We start from the raw sequence: 25,683 nt of genomic DNA on the forward strand, positions 1-25,683 counted from the left end.
AACTTGGGCCATTAAAAAATCTCAATTACTTTTAAAAGACTGCCATCATAAATGTATATTCTCAGACTACAATGCAATTAAGCTAGAACAATAACAGGATCATCTCCAAATATCTGGAAATTTAATATATATACTCTTATGAGGTTCATTTACATGTATTTTTAAAATATTTTTAAAATTTTAATTATATCTAATAAAGTCCATTGTACATTACAAATTAGGAGAGAGTAAAGTCTTCAATTATGAATCACAAGTTAGACCACTCTATGCTCTCTGTAGCACTGCCAATTTTGGTGTGGGGCATTAAGAAACCACTTGAGCCATACTATGAAACTGTAAGCTCACACCAAATAAATAATTATTCCTTAATTAGTTGATTATAAGTCACTAAAAAACTATTAATATTGTCAATAGAATCCCTTTTACCTTAGTTTTCTGTTAATCAACTTGCAATTGTTATTAACAGCAATATTCATTTAAGGGTTCCATGTGATAAAATATAACTAAATCAATGTTGAGATTCTATGTGCCTTGATCTGATCCAATTTGTTCAGTGTCCTCTTACCCTCAAATAAGTTCAGACATTCTGTAATTAAAAGGATCTTGGCTCCTGAAATGTGAATGACTTTTAGACACTTCAGACATTTAGGAACTTTGAAAGTAGAAGAAAGAAGTTTGGCTTAACAAAGAGGGCAGGGTTGACATATTCTGTCAAATGAAAGAGGAGTTGGTTATGGCATATTTTAAGTGTGTATTATGCCATGTTTATGAATTATCTAATTTCAAATTTTATCTCATCTCTAACAGGTAGCAATGTAATTATTTTAAAGACAAAAGGAAAACAGGCCAAAAAGTAAATAGTGTATTAACAGGCATAAAATTTGCATTGTTATAATGATTCATATGAAAAGATAAAAAAAATATATAACGCCTCCATCTTCAGCTGACATTAAAATATTTATTGACTACCTATTGAGTGCCAGACATAACATAGTCATTGCTCTTGAGAAATACCCAGTTCAGTGGGAAGACATATAAACAAACAATTACAATTAAATTTGACATTTGCTACAACAAAGGGGCCACAGACCAAAGGATATTGACAGACGCTTCACAGATAAGATACTTGGGCTATGTTTTTGAGTAAGTAGGACAGTTTCCAGGAGGAAGTGAGAAGGGTAGGAATCAAGAGAAGGATCAGTCCATGCATAGATGGAGTAGAAAAGAGTATTATTTCTTAATAAACACTACAACTTAGGGGACTTTAAACATAGGATGAGGAAGGAAAAGGTGGGAAGAGCACTTAGTCCAACTTGAGGAGGAGGAGTCTTGTACATCTGGAGGATTTTAGACAGGGAAGAGAAGTGACCAGAAATTTCCTTAAAAGTTTAACTCTGGAGACAGGTAATATCTATTGCTATTGTCTAGAAAAAAATGATAAGAGGCTGAACTAACATAGTAGCCATGGAAATAGAGAGGGGAGGGCAGAGTTCAAGGATATTTGGCAGAAAAAAAAAGAAAAGATTTAGCGACCTAATTGACTCTGAGGAGAAAGGAATCAAGGGGAAACCTTGGCTTCTAACTGGGATACATTCTAAAGATTGAGGGAAAAAAAGGAAAAAATTGAGAAATGATAGTGGATTAGCTTTGAACATGTTTGTGTTAAACATGACGTACCTCTTAGGTAGCTAGATGGATACATGAAGCTGTACTGTGAAAACAAGTGTGGGTTTTAGGAGAGTCGAGAGGCTGGAGGCAAAGGGTTAGGAGTCCGTGATTTACATGAATTGCTGAAGTTCCTGGGAATAGATGACATCAAACCTGGCAAGCATATTCTTATCAGTCTTACAATAAATGCTTCCTTGGCAAAGGAGCACTTAATTGAAAACTTATTTAAAATTTTACTATACAAAAAGTTTCCTCTGTTTCAAAAAGTTTGCAAACCACTGTTCTAAAAACGACCATCATAAGCCAGTAATTAGGCAATATTCTTGCATCAACAATGAACTCCACTTCTGGAAGGGGAATGAGAAACAGGCCTACCTCCTGCCCACTCCGGTCTGGGTTGGACGCCAACATTGATAAACAAAACCTGAAGTCAGCAGGCACTCTTTTACTGAAGTTCTAATCAAAATCCCAAAGCAATTTCCACTCCTCACTAATACTGAGCACCTTTATCTTCTCTTCCCTACAGACTTTTTTCCTCCTCTCTGCGTTTTATTTTTTTTTTTTTTGCGGGAGGGGGGGGTATATGTATATGCCACAAATAGGCTATTTACTCCTCCTGCAGAAGATGGTATAATGATAAAATATAGTATATTACTTCAGAAATAAATATGGTAATGGAAAATCATATTGCTTTCAATATCTGTGAGAAAGGAGCTAAAGAGCCAGAACTAGAAATAGGGGCAAGAATTACAAAATCCATGCAAAATGGAGGTTTCCTTGCTTATGATTATTTGGGGGGCATCTAAGTCCAACCAGCTTACCTCCGAGTGTGCAAAACTCCTGGCAGGGGTGGAGAGGGAGAGTACAGGAAGACTGCCAAATTTAGGCTGCTTGAGACCCAATATAAGGTATGAGAGGCACCTACCTGGCCAAAGCTCTAGAAAAGTATTCAACCTCGCTGCCAGAATCCAGAAGAAAACCATGCTACTCATGGATCTGAAATTCAAATTGTCAATAGCCTTCTTTAGCAGAAATCGCTGATAGCAAAATATTGTAAAAGATCCTGAGGGGCCAGGAAACAGAAAAGAACAAAGGGCCTGGGTGCCCCAAATACCTACCCCAGGCTGATCTGAGCTTTGCAACTTAATTTACGTGTTAAGCAAAATGAGCCTACACTGTACCACTGTCCTGGTAAGACAGATGCACTCAGAGAGGGAAAACAACATCTGGAGATTTTTGCTCACTTCTCCTATCATACAGTTCTCAATGAAATGTTTTAGTATTTGGTGAGGTCTCTCATTATCACTAGAGAAATCTCTAAAAACACAGAAATATGAACTGCTGGTATCTGGTTAGGCCTGTCTTTCAGGGGCTGAGAAGTTGCTTTGGGGGCTTTCCTGACCTCCCCTAAAGGTTTTTCAGACTGCTCTATAATAAAGATGATTGAAATGTATATTGTTTCAACAGACACTTCCTTGGAAGGAAATAAACAGGGGGACAATACTTCACTCATCAGAAACAGCCAGACATACCTATATGGTATGCAAAGCAAGCCAAAAGACTCCTTGTTTTGTGTTTTGAAAAGGAAAAATAATTTAGTGCAGATATACTGAGAAAAGAAAAATGCACCAGCAACACCCAAGATGATGTCATATCAGTTGCTAGCTTCAGGTCAACTACAGTGCAACAGGAAGCTGGAGACGGGAGACAAGCAGGACCCAGCCCATTGAACCCTCTCCTGGACCAATCTACAGACTTCAAATGACCTACAGAAATAACACTTTCCACTCTGGACAGTGAGATAGTAATTTGTGTTTCCAATTCTGGCATTTCATAAGCTAAGCCCAGAATAAACATGGAAATACCCAGTCTACAAAACATTCTATAGTTCAGAGGGTGCCATAAAACATCACATAAGTACTTTCAAAATAAAGAAGTTAAATTCTTTTTAACCATTCCATTTCCCTCACAGCTGATCCCAATCTTATCAGTGTATAAAAACTGAAGCCAGTGATGGCTATACCTCTGCCTGAACAGTAAACAGCAATCAAGACAAGTATAATCAACAGGGAAAAGCAGAAATTTGATTAGAAAACAGTGAAAAGTTGGATCTTGTTTTCGTTTTAATGCTTATTCTTAGTCAATCCAATTCACATCTACTTGTATGCATGAAACTCTTGTGTAAGATGCTGTGCGTTGGGGACAGGAGGTGGTTGGATACTATCACCGCTCCCATGATCACCACAAAATATATACATATATTCTTGCCCTCCAAAAAGCCACCATCTTCTTTCCTTGCCAAGTTTCGCTAATGCATTTACTGCATCTCTTCCATCCTCCTAATACTATCACTCCATAACAAGCATCCGTTCAAAACAAGAACGAGGGGGGTGGGGGGCAGGCAGGGGAGGTCAAGGCAATTCACAGACTTAGAAGACAGAGAGGATTTACCTGGTCAAGTGTTTTTCTCTTTCCATGAGAGAAAGATATTTGTGAATACAAGAGTAAGATACTAGAAAGAATGCAGCCTCTCTAACTCGTTATCATTTGCAAATTTCCTGCTTGATTTGATAACAAATATCACTTTCCTTCAGTGCTATCAGCAAAAAAAAAAAAAAAAAATCACTGTGATAACAAAGGTGTCATTATTTCTGGTAGTATTTTTATGGGTTCTGTTAATAATCACACTTGCAGTCAACTAGTACCCTAGGTTCTCACATCACTAAATAAATATTGCCTGGGAGCAAATATTAGTATCCCCAACTTTGCATTCCACAAGAAGTCATGAAACCTCTCAGTAAGGTCAGATCTCAGTAAATAAGGCCAAAGCAAAAAAAAAAAATTAATTCCCTTATTTCCACTATTCCCAAGTCTCAACATAAATTCCTGTGTCTCTGGCTCTTAATGGAATTTTCTACTAGATACACGAATGGTCATTGCAACCCATCATATTTGGCATTATATATTTGATTAGTAGAAGTTCATAAAAACAGAATCCTAGAAGTGACTTCTGGATCAGAGACTCTTAACTCAGGATATGCTGAATATAGAGGGTGCAAAACACCTTTAGAGTGTTAAAATTTGTGTAAATTTCATAGCTTTCTTTAAGTCTCAAAGACTCATACTACTGTCTCCATTTTAGAATCACAGAGAACAAATTGGTCTTTCTCAATTCTTGTGGTGCATCAGAATAATCTGTAGAGAGCTTTTATTAAAAATACACATCCCAAGACTGCACTTTAGACTAACTAAAATTAGTGTATCAGTGCATTGATAGACAGGATCCCTAAATATGTGAATTTTTTTAAAGGCTCTTGAATGATTAGAATACATAGTCAGGGTTATGAAACACTATGTAGCTTCAACTGATAGTCTCTTTATTTAATCACTGAAGAAACCCTATCAAAAACCAGCACATTCCTTTTACAGAGAAGACCTAGATTTGTTGAGAAACTTGCCCAGGATCATACAACTAGTTAGAGACAGAGCTGCAACCAGAGTGGCAGATTTAAAAAAAAAGAAAAGAAAAGAAAAGAAAAAAAAAACTGTGCAAAAACCTGAAGCAATATACTTGGGGATCCATATTCAGGAGAGATAGACTAAATGTATATGGATCCCCAAGTATATTGCTTCAGGTTTTTAGAAATCACGGTCACTTTTTTACAAGAAAAATCATAAAATTGGGTTTAGCAATCTTCTCTCTACACAGTCTCCTACAACCATCTCTTGAATTTCTTCTTTAACAGAGAGTTCACCACCTCCTGTACCTCATATGCAAAAATTAACCTACATCTGCATAAAGATTATAGTAAATATAACAGAAGAAACATATTTATTTATAGGGATAAACCACAGCGGATAAGTGATTATGACAAATACACCGTGAAGGTTGCCTGACCCTTTTATTTAATCAACTGAGAAGTTCTTGATTGTCAAAATTACGGCTTACCACAATTTGTTATACTTTTCTTTCTAGTGATTTAATTTTCTTTTTTATTATCAAGACCAAAAACCAGAGCACGACAGTCACTACAAAGAGGGGTAAACAGCCAAGGCATCACATCTCCTTTGCTTCTGGAAGGTATTTCTACATCCAGACCCAGTAACGACAGGCCCTTCCACAGTAGACCAAATAACATGTATTTATCCTAACAGAAGGACTTTTAAAATGCAATTCAAGTTGAAGGGAAGAAAGGGAAAGAACGAGGTGACTTTTCCTTTGTTAAATTTCACAATAAATTTACACCCAGATTCAGCAAGTGCTTTTCGGTGGCTTCACAGTAGCTGAGATAATTACACTACTGCCCTCTTGATGGATGAGAACCCATTGAGAGAGAGAAGTCGGCTGAATCCCAAGGACAGCATTCCAGGGCGATGAAAAGAATTCTTTCAGTACACACCCACTGTGTGACTTGGTTGAAGCAGCATTTCTCCCTGTCCCACACAGAAGGAGACAGAGTAGAAAGCAAAGGAGAGGAGTAGAGTTAGATTTCTTGACAGGGACCCAGATAGATAAGTAAAAATTGTTAACATTCAAATGCTTATCATATTCAAAGAACTGCTCTAAAATCTTTGTGTATTACCTCCAGTAGACTATAAATACTATAGGTCTGTAATCTCATCATGTTTAACCTCTCATAGAACCTACAACAATCTCTTAAATACAGTGGAGAATGAATAAACAGTTGATGAAATGAAAAAAAAACAAAAACAAAGGAATTCTAGAACATCAGTTCCAAAGGGCATGAGTATTTCCTACAGTTAACAGCTCCACACACATTAATAGCACCACACTCTTATTTTGTGATCACTCTCCTTTTCCTGTCTATATCTCTGGCGGAGGCAGAGTGTCTAGTCCTTGGCATGGGCATATAAAGACATTATACACACACACGAATGAAGAATAAGCCATCTTCAAGGAAATGACATACTGTACATATTTATCTTGTATTGTCTGTTTCCTCCTATTAAAGTATCAGTTCTATAAAAACAAGAAGTTGTGTCTACTCACCACTATTACCAACATACCTAAGATAATGCTTAGGAAAGAAGAAGTAGTCAATATCTATCTATCTATCTATCTATCTATCTATCTATCTATTTATTGTTACCAAATGAATAAATTAAATATTAAGTAAAAACAGAGTATTGAGCTGGGCCTTAGAGATAGAAGCAATATAATGTAACCTATCTGGTAGAAAATAGCTCTCTCATCATTATTAAACATGAATGTGATTAAGACTGAAACTCGTCTGCTAGAAAAAAAAAATGCCTTTTCATTAATGTAATTTAAATGATTTATAAATGCCCAATGAAACGTACTTTGCAATGAATGCTGATTCCAGTACCGTGCTTAGTCCCAGGCAAGAGGGTATACCCTGAAATACCCAGGTGTCCACGGCTAAAAGAGCATGTCCACCAAGAGCCCCAAATCCCTCTCCAGATCATGTTCCAAGCCCTAAGACCCTGAACTTTCCTGTTCAAACAGCCCAAGCTCACTTACAGGGCCCACACAGATTTTTCCCAGATACTCAAGGTGTGGTGTGGATCCAGCACAAACATGTGGACTCGGATGTCCATGGCATGCGCATTAGGCCCATGCTTTTGCTCACACTACCTGGTCAGGCATGAAACTCTGAAGAATTTGGAAACTCAAAATTCAAACCTGGCATTCAAGGTTGTTACAAAGGTGTATCTGTCAGTGTAGAAGAATTTCTGAGCATATTTTGACAGTTTTTCTTTTAGTCTGACTTATAACTTTTAATATTTAGAGGTATGGACCTGCATTTGCATTCTAGCCCTAGGCAACAGCATGAGTGAAGGGCAATGGAAGAGAAACTGAGGCTCAGTGCTATTAACCAACTTGCCTAAGGACATAAGGTCAGTAACTGGAAAAGCCAGAACTCAAATCCAGTTCTTCGCAATCTCAGTTGTTAGTTCCCAGAGCAAACCCCATCCCCAACTCTACTGCATCAAAGCCCTTTGAGTGTGCTCTCCTCTCCTGTCATGATCCCAGCAACTCCAGAAGCTCCCAAGAAGTGAGGCCAGAGATCCAAGAATACACAGCCCATCCTCTCTCCTAATATCCTGGGCTTTCCCCTCAATATTACAGAAGCCAAATGCATACAATCGTTAAGTCCAAAGGGTCGCACCACATGTGCAGGCCTGTAGCTTCCTGAAGTGTACGGAGAAACTATGCTAGAGGTAAGCAAGCAGTGACACATGCCTCAGGAACCTCACAAGATGCAGCCCGAGGCTTCTGAATGTACATCTTTACAACTCTAAACCCCGGAGTGCATTAGTGTTCTTGCAAAACAGGCTGTGCGGCCACTTACAAAGCCCACATATAATACCTTCATAAGACTTGTGCTTACAGAGATCCTTTCATCCAAGAAATTCAAAGAAAGCACTTTACAAGCTCAGAGCCATTCATCCAAACACTCTGGGGGGGGTGGGGTATGCAGGTGGTCCGGGTTACACTCATTGATGAAGAAACTGAGGCACGCTGACAGCCTAAGTACCCTGCTTTTTAAAAGTCTTTACTTTTTGAAAATGAATGGCCTTACGCATCTACAAAAAATATGCCACTGATATAAGGGGGAATTTTGTTGCATGATTTTTATAGAAAATAACTGAATGTAATGAAATTAAAGACTATATCACAGAAATCTAGGCCTCACTGTAGTTCTTTCAACAACAAAGGCCATCAAAAATTTATGCTCAGTCCACTGCAAATAGCTTATCATTAAATTTGAAATACTACTGCCTTTCAAAATGCAAATTCCATAAGCACAAGCTTTAAGATAGAAATTTTCAAAACTGTTCCCCAAATCGAATCAGGCTCTTACACCTTTGGCCAAAAAGCACTTAGTAAAGGTAATTAGCATATCCTCCCTAGTCTAGATGGAATCAATTTCAAGACTAGGAGATTAACTCCATTTGCTGTTTTAGTGGGAGGTAAATGGCCTCAGGGAAGTATGTCTGAAAGAAGTAGAGGACAAGTCCTTTCTTAAATAAGGAAGATTAAAATATATAAATCAGAAAGAATAAAACTATAATCATATAGTTGAAAACATATCTGAAAGTTAGGTTCATGACAATAGCCAACACTTAGTGAGTGCTTATTGTATGCTAACCACTGTTCTTGGTGCTTATAAGTAATCCATTTTATAGATGAGGAAACTGAGGCTCAGAAAATTCAATAGTTGCATATAGTCTCAAAGAGCTTATAGTAAGTAGAGTCAGAGAAATTATTCATTCATTCGATAAGCTAAATGACACAGAGTCTGAAATATGAACATTTATATAAATTTCACCTAGGGAATTCACCATATAATCAAGGAATGCACAGACAAAACAACTTTCAAATCAGCATGTACAAGTCACAAGAGCAATGTATGTACTTGAAGCTGACCAAGGAAATAAAGACTTTGCAGAGTGGATGTCCATTTCAAAAGGCAGATAAAGGAAGAAAGGAATTTTAGACTAATGAGGATGGCTCGTGCGAATGAACCAAGACATAAGAAAACCTAATCTGTGTCACCTGAGTTGTCCAGCAAGCCCAGAGAGAATGAGGATGCATGAGAAAAGCTGGGAAGAGGAAATCCTCAGCTGGACGGGAATGGATAAAAATTGATTATGAAAAAGTAATTATGTTTACAATTGTGTATATCCTATCTCTTTCATCAAGATACATGTTTACTTGTAGGGGGAAAAAAACCCTCTCCTGGATTATTCCTGATATTGTTGAATCCAAATGATTGATAGCTGTTATTTCTTCATCACCATCATCAAACCTAGTGCTTAGTGCTTACAGGCACCACTATTAGCACTTTGCTTCTATTACCCTATTTAAGCCTTAAACCAACCCAATGAGGTAAATTCTATTACTCTCACCATTTCACAAAGAAAACTGAGGCATAGTGATGAGCCCAGAGCAAACACCTGCTAAATAGCACTTTATGGACTTCACGACCCCAAAGCATACCCCAAACCAAAGTACAGATTTGTAACTAGGTGTTTCTTTTCTCTGTCATTGCCAATACTCTTCTCTTCTATCCACGCACCCTCACCATCCTGAGCAAATGTCACGGACTCCTCAGGAGATGACTGACTGATAAACTCATGAACACTGTCTTCTCCACCATCACAAAGCCCCTGCCACTTTCCTCCTCTCCTGTTCAGTCCCATCCAGTGACCTGCCAATGAACACCAATGTCACAGGTGCTAATAATGCCCAAGGTACTAATTTAGCTGATGAAATGCCAACTCTATCACTCCCCACAGCTGCCAAGCCACCTAATGTTGCTGCTGCCAACCCCATTCCTAACAGAGTTATGGTGTCAAATTACATAACGTGGCACATGAATTTTGGTGAAACAGTTCTCTTGAGTTTCTGCTTTCACTTTTAACACAGTCAAATCTCCCTAGGTTTCCGACATGATTCCAGAAGGAGTTCAGTTGGAAGGTAATCTAAGACACTGCCCGCATGCTCTCTTTGGAATCCTCATCCCCACTATTAACACATTTTGAAGTCTGGTTTACATAAACACTTCCCGATTCTGTTGCAAGCTCATTTGGACAATCATAAGAGGTACATAAATTTTCATAACTCGGCTTATATATAGTAGTCATTCAACTTACTGAATGAACAAGTGAAGTATTAATTCCACCATAAACTCCTTGAGAATGTACATGTCTCTTCTATGTTCACTTTTGTTCTTTATTCCCTTGCCTGACAAATAAGATAATAATAGCACAAACTCCAAAAGGTTGCTATGAAGAGTAAAGCACTCAGAATAGCGCGTGGCACACAATAAGCACTCAATCACCATTAGTTGTTATCATGAACATAATTTTCAAATATATAGTTAACATATAACAAGATTGCATGAGGCATCAGCAATGGCTGCTTGTCCTTTGGCTATCTCTTGTGCAATTCAACTAAGACTTTCTGTAGAACAAGGTTTGTCCCAGAGGTTCCTCAAACAATGATGAAGAGTGACTCTAGGAATCCAGAACACCAGACCTCCAGACTTGCCCAGACAAGCGTGAATTTAAGAGTATGAGTGTGCACAGATAAGGCCCGAACCATAATACCAGTTACAACTAAAAGTCATGTTTTCCAAATGAATTTAAAACTATGTATTGGAAAAAGACATACACATGCTCATGGGTGGGCTACGCTTCTGGATGATTATACGAAGTAGTCAACTAACCAAAGAGTCACTCCTGATAAATGATTAAAAGGAATCATGGTCACATATCTTGCATTTTGGTTTACACAGGGACATAAACTCAATATCAGACTGCATGACCTTACCTTGGGATGGGAGCCAGAGGTTTCACTAGAGATCTCTTTAGTTATCAGATCTGGAAAGTGTTTCACTTGCTTTTTCTTTTAGCAAAACAAAAGGTAACAAGGACCCAAGGAGGCAAGAAGGTAGAACCAGAAATTGTCCAGATGTCATTATCTTGAATTACCTGATGATGAATCAGTAGTAATTGTTCCATGGTTTCAAAAGAATAAACTATTAAAAAATATCTGAGTTTCATCATGCTTTTAATCTCTTCCTTTCCTCTTATATCAGAGAATATTCATGCTTCCTGACCAAAGGGTACCTCTTTAAAACAATCCGGAAAAAACCCTGTTTCCTTGTTCTATCTTCATACCTTTTTCTTTCACTCCCCAGTTAGTCCACTTCAATCCATTAACCACAATGGAACCCAGCACCCTCTTATAACTGCCCTCACCCCCAAGTATGCCTTTAATGTAAAAGCCAAAATTGCACCAATTTTAAGCATTGCACTGAAACCTGCCAAGGATCTTGGGCAAATTTATTCATCTTCTGGGCCTCAGTCTTTGCATCTATAAAACGAAGTTGATCTCTGCAGCCCCATCACCACCAAAACTCCCACAAAGTCATCAGCCCACAGGTTTTCAAGTGTGCAGAGATACGAAGAATTATGGCAAGCCAGATCCAACTCTTTCCATATGGGTGAAAGAATTCTGTGGAAACACGTTTTGGGGGGTGGAGCCACCTAGGGAAAAAATTAAGACAACCAAATATGGGGGGATATTTCATCTTACTGCCCAAGTGAAACTGAAAAGGGCAAGTGCTGGCAAACACAGCAGAAAGAAGCTGTCGGAGGCTCACTGGTGTGAAGCACACCTGAAATCTTCCCTCTCTACCAGTGCCGAGTATTTTTGTACCCAGTGTATTAGAAAAAGAGAATTATAGACACATGTGGTGTTTTTAAGGGCTAGGATAGTATATGAGGTGCTAGAAAGCACAGGCAATCAGTAAATAATACTTGAATTGACTTCAATGTCTTTCTACTGGTTCTCTTTAGGAAAGATCGAGCTGATGCCGAATGTTCCACTCTGCTCTCTACTACTCATTTAGTGAGCATCCATGTGTCAATACACAAATTTAGAAGCTCAGAGCAGCGGAGGCCATAATTATGATCACATAGCATTGAAGAATTTAATCAGTTAATGTTTCAGGATCTACGCAAACACTGACAGCTCACAATCAATGAAAGAAGTTACTTTGTAAATTGGATTTTTTTCCCCTTCAATTTGAGATCTGGAGGCTTGCACTGCTTGACGTCCCTGGAAATTTTCCAGATTTGTACTTCGGTTTCAACTTTGTGGGTTGGGCTTGGTTTCATAAAGACAATAGTGAGTGGTGTTGCAACTGGCTATTAAATCTGCTTCTAAGAACAGTTTAGGTATTCTTTGCAAAGAAGCTTCTGTAATTTCAATCATTATTTTTATTTTCAATTTTTCCTCTTCTCCATTTTAACCCCTTCCCTCAATAGTACCTAAGTGCTCAGGTAATATATGTACAACTGCTCCAACAGACAGATTGGTAAGCACCACTTTGTGGTGCTGATGCTTACTAATGGAAAAAAAAAAAATAACCCAAAACAAAATACAGTAATTCCATCCTCTTAAGGGCTATAATAATCGCTACGGGGGGCAGTTCTGCAACTAAAACTGCAGCACAATGGATATATAAATTACGGCTATTAATAATGTTTGACAATACAATGAAGTAAGTATTCTAATGTCTAATATACACATTCCATAAAACCAGAAAAATTACTTAAAAAGCCACAGCAAAATAAAACTTGTTAAACTATTTTTGCAAAGTCAGAAAGTCAGTGCTATATTCTCATTTCCCCCCACTATATGATTTTCATGTAACTAAATATATACTCCTGGATTGTGAACCTACAAATAGAAGATTTTTTTTTAAGCTGTAGGTCTTATCAGCTTTGTAGGTTAGTCTCTACAGGCACAGAATATCTGAAAGTTTATGAATGCCTAACATTTAAGAAATTTTTACTAAAACATTCATCACAATTGGATAGCTCTAGTTTGATTCTAATATATGATTATCCCCATTTTACAGCTGAGGAAATGAAGGCTTAAAGAAGTTAAAGAATTTACCTAACATCACCTTGCTAGTAAATGGCAGAATCAGAATTTGAACCTGGGAACTCTGGCTCCAGAGCCCAAACAATAAGCTACTATATAATCACCCTGGTAGTGGTACTCAAGTCCTTAATATTAAAGGGGATAGGGGCTCACTTACATATTATTTCTCCTAGAAAACATCCTCTTACAAGGCCATATTAACATGAGTCCAATCCAGAGAGACTGGACTATAGAAACGCCTAGAGGACCGGAACTGGTAGATTACTTTACCTTTGAGGCATTTCTCTCTGTACAAAGGCCAAAAACAGGGTTATGGTAAGGGTCCTTCTGAATTATAGGGATCAGTGAGAGACCAAAGCTATATCTACTTACTCGTCCACCTGCTTTGAGTTATCTGGAGATACCGTGCCTCCTGAACTGTGCACATACCAAGAAATGTCAAGGCCATCAATATTTACATCACATGAACCTGAAGGTCAGTTCAAAAGGGTACAAGTTATTTATGGGAGTGTTTTAGTCACCTAAGGCAGATGGGAGAAAAGGAAGAGCTTGGAACTGTTCCCATTTTTTTCTTAACAATCTCTAATATAAGAATTCTACGGTCAACTGCTAAAACATTCCAAAGTGAAAGGTAAAATTAGTATTTTTAAAATAAAAATATCACTGTTATTCACTTTTCATAAACCAACAATAAGTCAGAAGCTCCCATCACATTCTGAACAATAAGCAATTACAAAGTAATGACATATCTTAATTTTAGAATGATTTTTGTTTTAAATGCTGTAGCTGGCATTTTTAAAACACGTGAAAATAAAAGCACAGAAGCCTGTACCTAGAACCAATGGCAATGAAAAAAACCATTTGAACATTACCAAATACCCTGTTCGACTCATCTTACATTTGCTTGCAATATTAAAAAAAAAGGGGGGGGGGAAGAATCCCTAGATAAAGCCCTCTCCACAGCCACCAGTTAAACTGTTTTGTCCTACACACACGTGGTTGGGGGAAAAACTCTTATCCACCCAAACCCCACTTCACACCTCAAAATTGGAATGAAGAACATATAAATAAAAATGAAAGATTCTGAAAAATAGACGTTGTGGGTAAGCTCAAAAAAATGTTTTTGAATTTGTCATTACACTCACACTGGATAATATTTTGACCATATAAAAAGAACCTGAATTCTATAATTAGGCCACTAAGTTTCTTTGATGTCCTCCCAACAACATAAGATTGTCAAGAAACACAGCATGGAGGAAAGATGTATAAAATTTAACAGAGTACCAACATGACTTAGCCAGAACTGACACACAAACCTTTCTAATTGAAATCTCCATAAAAAAGTAAAACAAAAATTCTGAAGATACTGCTTGCAAAAAAGTATGTCCGGGGAGTATCAAAAGTTGTATTCTCCCAGTTGAAATCTGAGTTTTATCTTCCTGTTTTGATTAGAGATCTCTTGACGAAGGGCCTATAGTGTTATAAATTATCCCATTACTCACTCTCCTCGTCTATCCCCGCTGGAACAGAAAGGAAGTAAATCTTGGAGTCCTGCACTTACATCTCTTCATCATATACACGCATGCCCCCCAAAGCAGTAAATCACCGTCTTTCACTGTCACCATGATTCACACCTGAAACAGAGCAAAAATGACAGGACTCAGAAATGCTGTTCTCAAAGAAAAGCATCTTGATACATTAAAAATAATATATGTAGGCACCCTAGTGTTGTTCCTTCTCAAATAGGCATCACAGCAGCAAGTCTAGCATTTTAATTAAGAGTCATCAGCCATGTTAAAGGTAAATTTTCTAGGGCTCAACTTTTCAAACAGAACATTTCAGGATTCAGTACCCTTTCCAAGCTCTATTAAAACCAAACATTTCTATTATGTTAACCAACTTGGGCATGATTTTAATTAGTTGAATTGGCCCTATTGTTAGGCTGACTTTCTTCTCATCAACTCGGCAGGGCAGAAACATGACCAATCAGATGGTTTAAGATGCCACTTAATTATATAAAAGATCTCCTTTAACTTTACATTAAAATGTACCATTAATTCTCAAGAAAAATACTTGTGGTTATCCCATTTTCTAAGATTATGTGCATATTTATTTATTGTTTCTCGAACAGAAAGAGAAAAAGAGGTTTTTCAATAGTCAAAGAGCCTTCTTTTATTTTATGAAAATTTAAATTGCTTTCAGGTTTATGCAAATTGTATAAGTTTGGGTGAGTTTTTCCAATCAATATACAACTGCATTGCTTCCATTTGTCTTGTCAGAGAGGCAGTAACAGCTGTACTTTCAAGCACTTTAAAATCTCACTAGCTGGGGTGGTAACTACCACACCTCCCTCTTGCCAAGCAAAGACCAAAAGCCAACAGAACAAGGCCAAATGATCAAAAATACTTCCTGCAGATTTAACTAAACTTTTTTGTTGAGTTTGCACCATTATTATCAGCTGCCCTTTACAACTGCCAATGTTTCATCAAATCTGTTATCAGTTCAATTATCAGTATGATAACGGTACAATGGTCTCCAAACCCCTATATTTAAAATTAATAAGTTGATGCTAATGAGTGCTCTGTCTACAAGATTTACTTTTTATATTTAACCCTCTGGCTTTAATTTTATTTCATTCAAAAATTTGAAACTAAAGCTCACACTGGGCAAAGAAATGCATGATGACACTCTTTTAGCAAGAACCAGATCAGGCTGACAGACTGTTGCTTTAACTGTTTTTCAGCAAAATGGCCGTTCAAGGATTAGGCTCTGAAATGGCGAGGAGAGATTTTTAGAACAACAGAAAAAAAAAAAAGATCATTTTGGACAGTAGTGAATATAGACATAGGGTAAAAGCATTTTTAAAATAAAAACCACTTGGTACATCTAAAGAGAATAATGTAATTAAAAATAGATTTTTTTAAAAAAAAGAATGAACTCAATGCTACCACACTCTTAAGGTTATTTTTTATTGATTTTAAAGGGCTTCCTAATAAGATTATATGCCCAACACTGTAGGGCCAAAAGCTCTTTGACTGCATATAAATGAATTGTGGTCTGCTCAACTTTCAAAGGACTCTCTTATCCAGGCTCCATTAAAATTATAATAAAACAAAAGTATCTCATTTGACTTTTTGGTTGTACTGCTGAAAAACACTTATTATAAAGCCTTACCCTGAACATATATGCATATAAAAGTACTTTCCTCAATAAGCTTATGTGAACTAATATCTGGCACCCATATTAAAGGGCACAGACAGGAATATATCTTGATGAACATTCCAGCACAAAACATGAGTTCCTAGTATTACTTCATCCTTACTAGTGTCATGTTTTTGAATGACAGATATTTTTTAATCACACTTGTGTTATGTTTTACCTCCAGGATTAAAACTGTGCAAATGGGGGGGAAAAAAAAAACACAATCTTAGTAAACATTCCCCTAACTATCATCAGCTTTAGGAGAATGTTATTTCTAGACCCAAAGAACAATGCAATATAAACCACAGATGCTGATGCCTGTCAGCTATGAAGTGTCCAAAGATTAACCCAGAGCAAACTATCCTCGCATTGCATTCCAGGGTCACTTAAGTATGAATGCAAGGAAGATGCCTTTTAGCTAAAAATGTAGATGTCAGGCAGCTGCAAGTCAGACTTTAAAAATGATCTTTGGAAAAATCTCATGGGCTTATGCTACCCTAAAATGGCAAATACTGCCTTTTTTTTTTTTTTTAATATAATACCACCAAACCACATTCAAGGTCAGAAAAAGTCTACTTGGCCACCTGAATAAATCTGCCATATTTGGTTTCCAAAATTAAAAGGCAGAGATTTAAAAGTAGTAGTTAAATGCTAGAGTTCAATATGAAAACTTAAAATTGGGGCAGGGCATAAGCCAAAATAAGGACAACTCATTTAATGGCATTTAGTCAGCTCACTTGTTAAATATACAGTGATTCATACAATCAAAAATAGTACTAAAGTTAACCAAAAATGACTAATGTCATAATCAGACACATATATCGAGTTACTATGTATGCTTCAAACTATCACAAAATTGTCAGGCCTGCCTCAAGTAGGCTAAGAGATAAGTGAATATTGGTAAAAGAGTAAAATATATGAAGAGACATGTATTGCAAAAAATGCTTTCAGCAAAACATCACTAAATTATATCCTTACATCTGTCTTGCCTTTAAAATGCAGCCCCATCAGACACATTCATCCACCACACAGAACACAACCAGAAAGAAGTTCAGAGTCCGCAACCAAAATGACAGCCCAGGAGTTTGTGGGTTTTATAAATGGTGGTTTGAGATTTAGGTTTTGTTTCTCAGTATAAATAAAATATCCATGGAAATATTCTCCTGACACTATGGAATTAAAAAAAAAAAAGGAAGAAGATTCATAGACTAAGTGGTTTACCAATTTCTTGTGATCAACAGCAATTAGAGGACCAACTAGATCAGAGTTCCTTCTACCTGCCACTTGATTATTCGTAGTGAGATATAAGGTTTTTTTCGTTTTGTTTTGTTTTTTTATTGAGATAACACTGGTTCATAACATTATCTAAGTGTCAGGTGTACAACATTGTATTTCGACATGTATACACTACAGCATTCTCACCACCAAAGGTCTAGTTTCCATCCATCACCATACATTTGACCCCCTGTGCACACTCCTACCCCTTTTCCTATCTGGTAGCCATCAAGATGTTTTCTGCATCTATGAGATTGTTCGTGTTTGTTCATTTGTTTCTTTTACATATGAGTGAAGTCATACAGTATTTTCCCTTGTCCAACTAACTTATTTCATTTAGTGTAATACCCTCAGGGTCCATCTATGTTGTTGCGAATGGCAACATTTCATCTTTTTCTATGGCAGAGTAGCATTCCATTATGTGTGCACATGTACACACGCACACGTGTACACACACACATACCATGTCTTTACCAATTCATCCCTCCATGGACACTTAGGTTGTTTCCATATCCTGGCTATTGTAAACAATGCTTCAAGCTAGCTGCCTTTACTGATTGACCAGAAGAGGTTTCCCATGTCAAGTTCAGTACTGAATCATGAACCATGGATACTCAGTTTCAGTTAAACAACAACCCTTCAAAGCATGAAACAATCTTTCTAACATCAACATTTTAAAGGGGAAGTTCGAGAAAGAGGGATTAGAGAGAAACTACAGACACGAAAAAGAAGTGTCGTTATGAAGGAGGAGAAAAGGGATTGAATTTTTTCCATTACCCTAGGGGTGTTGCTTAGGTTCAATTAAGCTCAGATTGCAAAACAAGTGCAAGTCTAAGAGTTTCACACTCCAGTCACCAATATGAAGAGTTTACTAGCCAAAGGGAACTTCTGACACTTTTCATAGTTTACTGATGAGTACTTTGTACCAATGTCCAGCAAAAAAACATTTTTTTAGCCCACCACCGATGCTGTGAATGACTCAAGAATTACACAGGGAAGCATAAATGTCTCTGTATCTTTGTCTGGTTGGATAACAAGAAGCTCTGCAAACTGAAAAGTTCAGAGAGGCAACTTGTTATCCCAGAGCCCTAAATCTATAAATCTTAGCACTGACATTTCCAACCTGCGGCAGCAACAGATTAGACGATCAGGAGGGGCATTTCTATTCTTAAGGCTCTAACCAGCAGCTGCCGTCCTCATTTAGAATACTTGGCTCATGCAAACTTGTTTATGCATTTGGTGTATTCATGTAATTCGCCAATTTGCTAGGCTTGACACCAGTAAGATGGCTGAACATTTGCTGTTGTCCATTTGTTGACTCACACAAACTCAAGGCCGAAATGCCACATACAAAGAACCTAACCAGCTGGGAGGAGGTAGAAAATACTTAAATGAACTAACTCTTGTCATAATTCTTCTCTGGAAAAACTCAAAAAGGAAATATTTTCTAACAATTACAATGATTCTCTTATTTAGCCTTTGTTATAAAAGCTAGGTTGATTTCTTCCATGTTTCAATAGATGATTACAAGTGTTACTCAAAAATCAGGTGCTTTAGGTATTAGTCCCAAATGAATGCCAGCTAAATAAACAACCTGAGAACACAAACACAGACCAATCTCATTCAGCCTAGCGAGTCAGTGGGCCAAGTCTTTCTAGCTAGCATAAAGCACAACAACATCAGGGGCGGGGGGGGGGGGGGGGTCTTTTTTTTTTTTTTTTTTTTACCTCCTCTCACCCCAAGAGACATCGACAAATCACACATATATCAATTCATGAAAAACATCTTCGGAACAAGACCAATATTGGATTTTTCAAGGTCTAATAATTTAATGAAACTCTTAAGGCAGAGTAACAGAAAACTGCATTAAAAAAAAAATTCTTACTGTACTGAATGTATTTTAGTATGTATAGAGCCACAAATTTGGCTAAGCACATACCTACTAGATTTCAAGGGCACCGAGAGGCCCTACTACTTCAAAACTATGTCCTCCTGGGCTGCTTGTCAGAACGCTGACATTGCCACCAGTACTCAGTCTTAGGTATCAAATCCCCTGGATAAAGCACCTGGCTATGAACTCATTAGCATAAATTTTCTTAATATCAGGACCTAGTGACCAAGACTAGAAGGTCATCAGTTAAGCAGGTAAACCACAGCATGAATCAGGAGTGGAGGAAAAGTCTTACAGAGAGAAAAGCTTACAACTTAGTGTGGACTAGGCCACCAAAGGCAGTGGTAGAAGGACTGAGTAAATAGTGTAAGTCTAGGGAAAGCCTACCGGAACAAACAATTTAAGTCCATTTTGAATTGAAATATACTGAGACTTCTCTTTCTATATCAGATGGTATCACCAGATTTATCCTCTCATAATCTGCATGGTCAGTCAGGCAAAACCATATTCATTGGAGGAGAGAGCAAAGTCTTGCTCCCTTGCCTTGCTTGGAATTCTGCCTCTCCCCCTTCTCAGGCCATGGGTACCTGCCAAACCTATTCCCTGTAACCACAGATACACCTCCTTCTTTTTTACTTGCTCTGTTTTCTCACTTTTTCTTTGATTTTTCCATAAAACTCCAAAACTTAGAATTAAAATCCTCTACCTAAATAAAGGAAGGCAAAATTCTTTTAAAACTCCGTCTACCAAAAATATTTACATTGAGGGAAAGTATTGTTGTTTACTCACAGAGCACAGAGACATTGAGCAAGGGGAAAAAAAATCTGGTCTATTGATTCTGTCTAGGTTTCATCCCCCAGGACCAGTTGTTTCTCACAGTTATTATTCTGAAAACTTCACTTTTACTTAGGTTGCAGATCAACACTTCAAAGCCTACCAACACGTTTAAATATTAGTTTTTTGAGAGGCACAACATCCAATCAGAACTGGAAGATTAAGCTGAATATGCATACACCCACCCAGAGCAGGCCTATAGCCTGTGGCATGTCCAAATACCAACCACCTTTTGATATTGAATTACAAAAGCTTGGGCAATGGATCAGCGGATTCCTGCTCAATTTCAAATGAGAAGCCTATGTCTGAAGTTTATGCTTCTGTTTAGTGGTCAATAAGCAAGCTCTCCTAAGACGAGTCCGTGATTTTCACACGAAGCAATTTCCCTTCAGCACAGAGAGCCCCAGTTCCACCAGAGAAGGCACGAAGACTCTAACGAAGCTGGGCTCTAGTGGGGTTGAAGCAAAAATGCCCAACATCCTTTACATAATTCAGCAGACTGTCACTTCTTTACGCATCTAATGCTACATCTAAAGGAAAGAGAGACCAAGTAAAATTAAAATTCAAAGGAGGTGGGACATGACATAGGTCTGAAGACAACCAGGGAGGAGGATCTGCAAGTGTGACAAGAGACCCTCAGAAACTAAGGTGGAAACAAAAAAACACAGGGGGTGTTCTCAACAAATTTAAATGCAGGAAGGAGGTGGGGAGGCAGGTCATAAAGTCAGCATCTAGTTAGAGGATAAAACATCCATTATGACTATTAAACAAGCCATAAAGAAACATGATATTTAAATTTTTTTCTCCTTTCCTCCCTTTTTTTTCCCTTTTACTCCAAAACAATAGCCCCGCTCTACTTTCTTCACAGCTCTGCATTAGCTTTTTCAATATCAAGTCACTTAAGAAAAATCTAAAATGATTTGCTCAAAAAACTTTGACAAAGCTGAAGAGTAAATTTTGACACGACTACAGTGTCTGGAATTACCAGACTGCCAGAAGATGAGCTATGTTCAGGTCTGAAGCACTTCCTGGAACATCAACTCTTGCTAATAGCACTCTACCTTTGATCAGGTAAAGAACTCCATTCTGTGCAGATTGTCAGCATACATATAGTTTCTTCCCCTATAGGTTCAAAACACATCTTCTAAAGTTCAGTAAAGACAACCATAAGATAGCGCATCGATTTTTGCTCTTCTTACGCCATTAAGTGGGGAAGGAGTACGACCAACAGGACAGAAGCTGGAGGCAACCAAGAAGTAATTAGGCGCAATGGTGGCTGCACTCCCTAGGCCCAGCTGGAAGAGAACTGAAGATGTGCAATCAATTCATAGCAAAAATTCTATAAAGTCCTCCTCACCTGTCTAGAAATTCCGCCTATCTAGAAGGTACTTTATTATCCTTGTTCTCCATAACATGAGAACAAATAAATTGTAAAGAAAAGTAGCCTAACACAACGGGGGAGACACACTTGAGGTTCTCCAGCAACTGAAGTTTAAAAAAAGGAACTGAAGATGGGCCCTTTCCCTTTCCTTCTCTACTGGAAAATAATGTAACTAGCACAGCGCAAGGGAACTGGACTTCATAAGATCTAAAGGAAAAATGCCTTTCTTGTCTCTGAGCTCTGCTTCCTTCCATCAGCAGTGTTCTGAATCTCTCATGACAGCCACTCAAACTCTCCTGCATGATACAATCTTGCTCCCGGCCAGGCACCAGCCATAACTCACACACAGAGAAGAGTTAACAGCACTTTTTTTTTTTAAAGAGGTATCTGTAAACCCATGTTCACAGCAGCATTATTTACACTATCCAAAAGGCGAAAGAAACATAAATGTCCATCAACAGATGAAGTGATAAATAAAATCTAGTATACCCATAAAATGGAATATTATTCAGCACTCAAAAAGATTTTGAAATAAGTGAAATAAGCCAGTCACAAAGACAAATACTATATGATTCCACTCATATGAGTTATACGGAATAGTCAAATCCTTAGAAACAGAAAGTAGAATGGTGGTTGCCAGAAGCTGGAGAGGAGAGGTAATTGGGGAGTTATTATTTCAAGGGTACAGAGTTTCCGTTTTGCAAAATGAAAAATGTTATGGAGATCTGTCATACCATAATGTGAATCTACTTAACACTACTGAACTGTACACTTAGAAATAATTAAGGTGGCAAATTTTATGTTTTCACCACAACTAAAAATATAGAGCAAGAAACATATACAGTCCATAATCTGGAAGTAATTGATCTTTCTCCTAAATTACCACATTTTCTCCATATCTCAAGGTGTTGATCCAATAGAAATCTACTTAAGTGTAATGATGTGAACTCATTTGACTCTCTGTAGTAACTATCAGTTACCAGCCCTCATTTTACAGACAAGGAAATTGAGGCCCAGAGTGAGTAAATAACTTATGTCCAAAATCGCAATTACAAATTGACGGTATCTGATTCTTATTTCACTCCTTTTAACTCTCTCTCACACGTCCCTTTCTCTTTCAAAAGAATCTTCTAAGAAGCTGCTTCAACTTCCTAAACTCTCTCATCAAACCTCTGCAAGCCGGCTTACCCCACACCACTCAACATCTCTCCCGAAGGTTGCCAATTACCTCCACATCACTTCTACTCAGTTGTGAGCTTATCTTACCCGGATTGTCAGTGACAACTGATACAAGTGACCCAACCTTTCATTCTGGAAATTATCTCTTCGCTCAGTTTTCTGATCATTTTCTCCTGGTAATCCCCCTACTTGTCTGACCACTCTTTCCTTATCATATTCTTAAGAAATCAATTTTCTTTCCCAATTTCCACCAAAACAATGGCTAATGGATGACTAAATGAGTAGTGAAGTAAGATTTACCTTAAACTAATTTAACACATCCACAGGGTTCTTTTGAGGCTTATGATAGATTCTAGAGCCTTCGGGATGCAGGTCCACCAGAGTTGTCACCTGAAGGCAAGGATTCCTTTTTACTTATCTTGTACCTCTCAATGCCTAGCACACAGTATTTTAGCACATAATAAACCTTAACATAGACTAGTTCGATTTAATCTAAATATAACTAAGTCCTCACATTCAAAACTGCTTTCCCTAGTATGCCCTGCTAGTTTTTATCAAGAAAAGTTCCCAGACTTTTCAGCCGTCCCCTTCATTATAAGACCAGTGAAGGGTCCAACACAGGCTCTACACAATAGCTAAAGCAGTAGAAAAATGTCTCCGCTGTACATACTGTGTAGTTCTCAGATCCCTACTATGTCCCACGGTCTCAGAGCGACCCCAAGCTACTTAGTAGGAATTTCCACTGGATGCTGCTGGTCCACGACTGTTGTTTAAACCATCATTTCTGTCCTCAGTGGGTCTTGCCCCAATATAAAAGCATTAAATGAGATTACAACATTCAAACAATTTTCCTGCATTTTCTAATCAATTAGGTTAAATATCTGAAACTCGAATCAAAGAAAATTATAGGAGCTCCAAAGGTGTGTGCACATTCCAGTCAGTTAAATTTTGGTGAAGAGTAAATTAGGTTAATAATAGATTAAATTAGCCATAATACCCTACTGACTAGAAAGTTACACAGTGGCACATTTTTGTTCTTTGCTATCTTCCTTTAAAGTCTTTACTTCACCCACTGGCCTTTGTGTATGCTTTTCATTTCATCCTTTTTGGAATAGTACTTTCTGAAGTCTACTTCTGATCTCTGACCTCACAGATGTTCTCCTATTAGTTCTGTGCTCAGCATAATGGAATGTTAATAGGCTGTTATGATTTACACTACAAAAATCAATGGTGTAGATCCTGTCCCATAAATAAGCTACTTCGGTAGGTATGACTATCCACACAGCATTAGGTCCTATTTGAAAAGTGATTGCCTCGAGGAACAAAAATGTATCCTAGTGAATTCAGAGCATTCTTATACTGAATTTTTGTTTGTTTTTGTTAGATATTGATACTAATTTCCTAACTTATTCCCTATATCCCCAAAACAGAGTGAGGTAAAAATCCTTATTTGCCTATAAAAATGGACATCATCCAAAATACTGATAAAAATTCAACAGAATGATGGTTACTGAGTTCTGAATTCTGGGGGGCAGATGGCCGATCCACAGAAGAATTAAACTTTTTAAGGTCCAGAAAAAAATAATAAAACCCAGCATATAACCATAACCAACTGGTAGATTAAAACAGTACATCCTAAATAAAAACAGCTGAATTCAAAGATCAATTTTTGATAAAAATTATTTTTCAACAAAAGAAAGGTCATTCTTTGATAACAGAAGTGTGATGGTACATGAGATAGACCCAAGAAAGCATCAATTTTTAAGATCAAGCAGATTTTTTTAAAAGATCATGTTGCTTTGAAAGAATAAGAAAAGAAAAACCTTCCTAGACTTCTGAGAGTTATAGAAAACATATTTACTTTTTTCTAGGATTGTCTTGAATTATATGTGTATTCAGAGTTTAAGACTTTTTCAATATTCTTTTTTGTTTTGTTTATAGAACACATGTGTAAAATTATCATTACGAAGCCAGGAGGCTCTCTCAGGGAAACAATTGTTTCTGAATCTCAAGTATCTCAAAGGGACAGACTCCATGCAGAGAAAGCTGAGGCACACTCGGGGGTGGATGGGGATGGGTGGGAGCAGATCTGAAGGCACCCTGGGGAAAGGAGTATTTTATCACAGCCTAACTTTAGAATTGTCCCCTACATAACAATAAAACAAAGACTGACTTTTAGTCAGTGCTATTGCTTTAAAATTCTCTGCAGAAAATGAACCCTCTTACTGCATGTATATAGGTTGCTCAGCATGCCCCCTGGCCCCCCACTGTGAAAGAAGAACACACTATTTGGAATGTAGTTATCGCCACCACCTCCATGAAGTCTTCCTGAACACTATCCTCAACCAGCTCTTACTAGAGAGCTATTGACTAATATTCATTTTCTATTCATTTGTCTTTCTCCCTGATAGATTGAGTTCTCTAAGGTCACAAACACTGTATTTGCTTTCTTAATATTTCTAAATGACTTACAGAGTCCCTGAAACACAACTAGCCCTCAATAGTCATTAATTTAAGGAAAACCCAATGAGCACCTGTTATCACCAAGCCCTGCTCTAGGCACTAAGGTAGTGAACAAATACATGAAAATGCCGGCCTTCATTCAGCTTACATTCAAGTGATGTTTGAATAAATAAACCGATGAACATTAGAGAGCCAACAATACTTCTTCCTGATAGCTTGGAAATTCACTCAGTGAAACCAAACAGAAAACATGCATATAGCCTGCTTTTGTGTAATTCTTTCAAATTGTCCAAGCCTTGCTGCAAATGAAATGTAGAGGCTTGGAATTATCAGATGATCCATTAT

The 25,683-nt window shown here is 37.6% G+C and overlaps 1 long non-coding RNA gene across 10 annotated transcripts in view; it reads right to left on the minus strand.

Annotated features, from left to right (window-relative positions):
• Positions 1–25,683, minus strand: part of LOC107519984 — a 364,500-nt gene that overhangs the window by 173,617 nt on the left and 165,200 nt on the right. For 8 of the 10 annotated variants that reach the window (XR_004955672.1, XR_004955661.1, XR_001599211.2 and 5 more), the window contains one exon: positions 14,676–14,748. This is a non-coding gene — a long non-coding RNA (uncharacterized LOC107519984). Of the gene's footprint in view, positions 1–14,616; positions 14,749–25,683 lie in introns of all 10 variants that reach the window. The other 2 variants (XR_004955669.1, XR_004955670.1) reach the window with 1 other exon arrangement.

Source organism: Rousettus aegyptiacus, unplaced genomic scaffold (assembly GCF_014176215.1).
Source record: "Rousettus aegyptiacus isolate mRouAeg1 unplaced genomic scaffold, mRouAeg1.p scaffold_m13_p_1, whole genome shotgun sequence".
Lineage (NCBI taxonomy): Eukaryota > Metazoa > Chordata > Mammalia > Chiroptera > Pteropodidae > Rousettus > Rousettus aegyptiacus.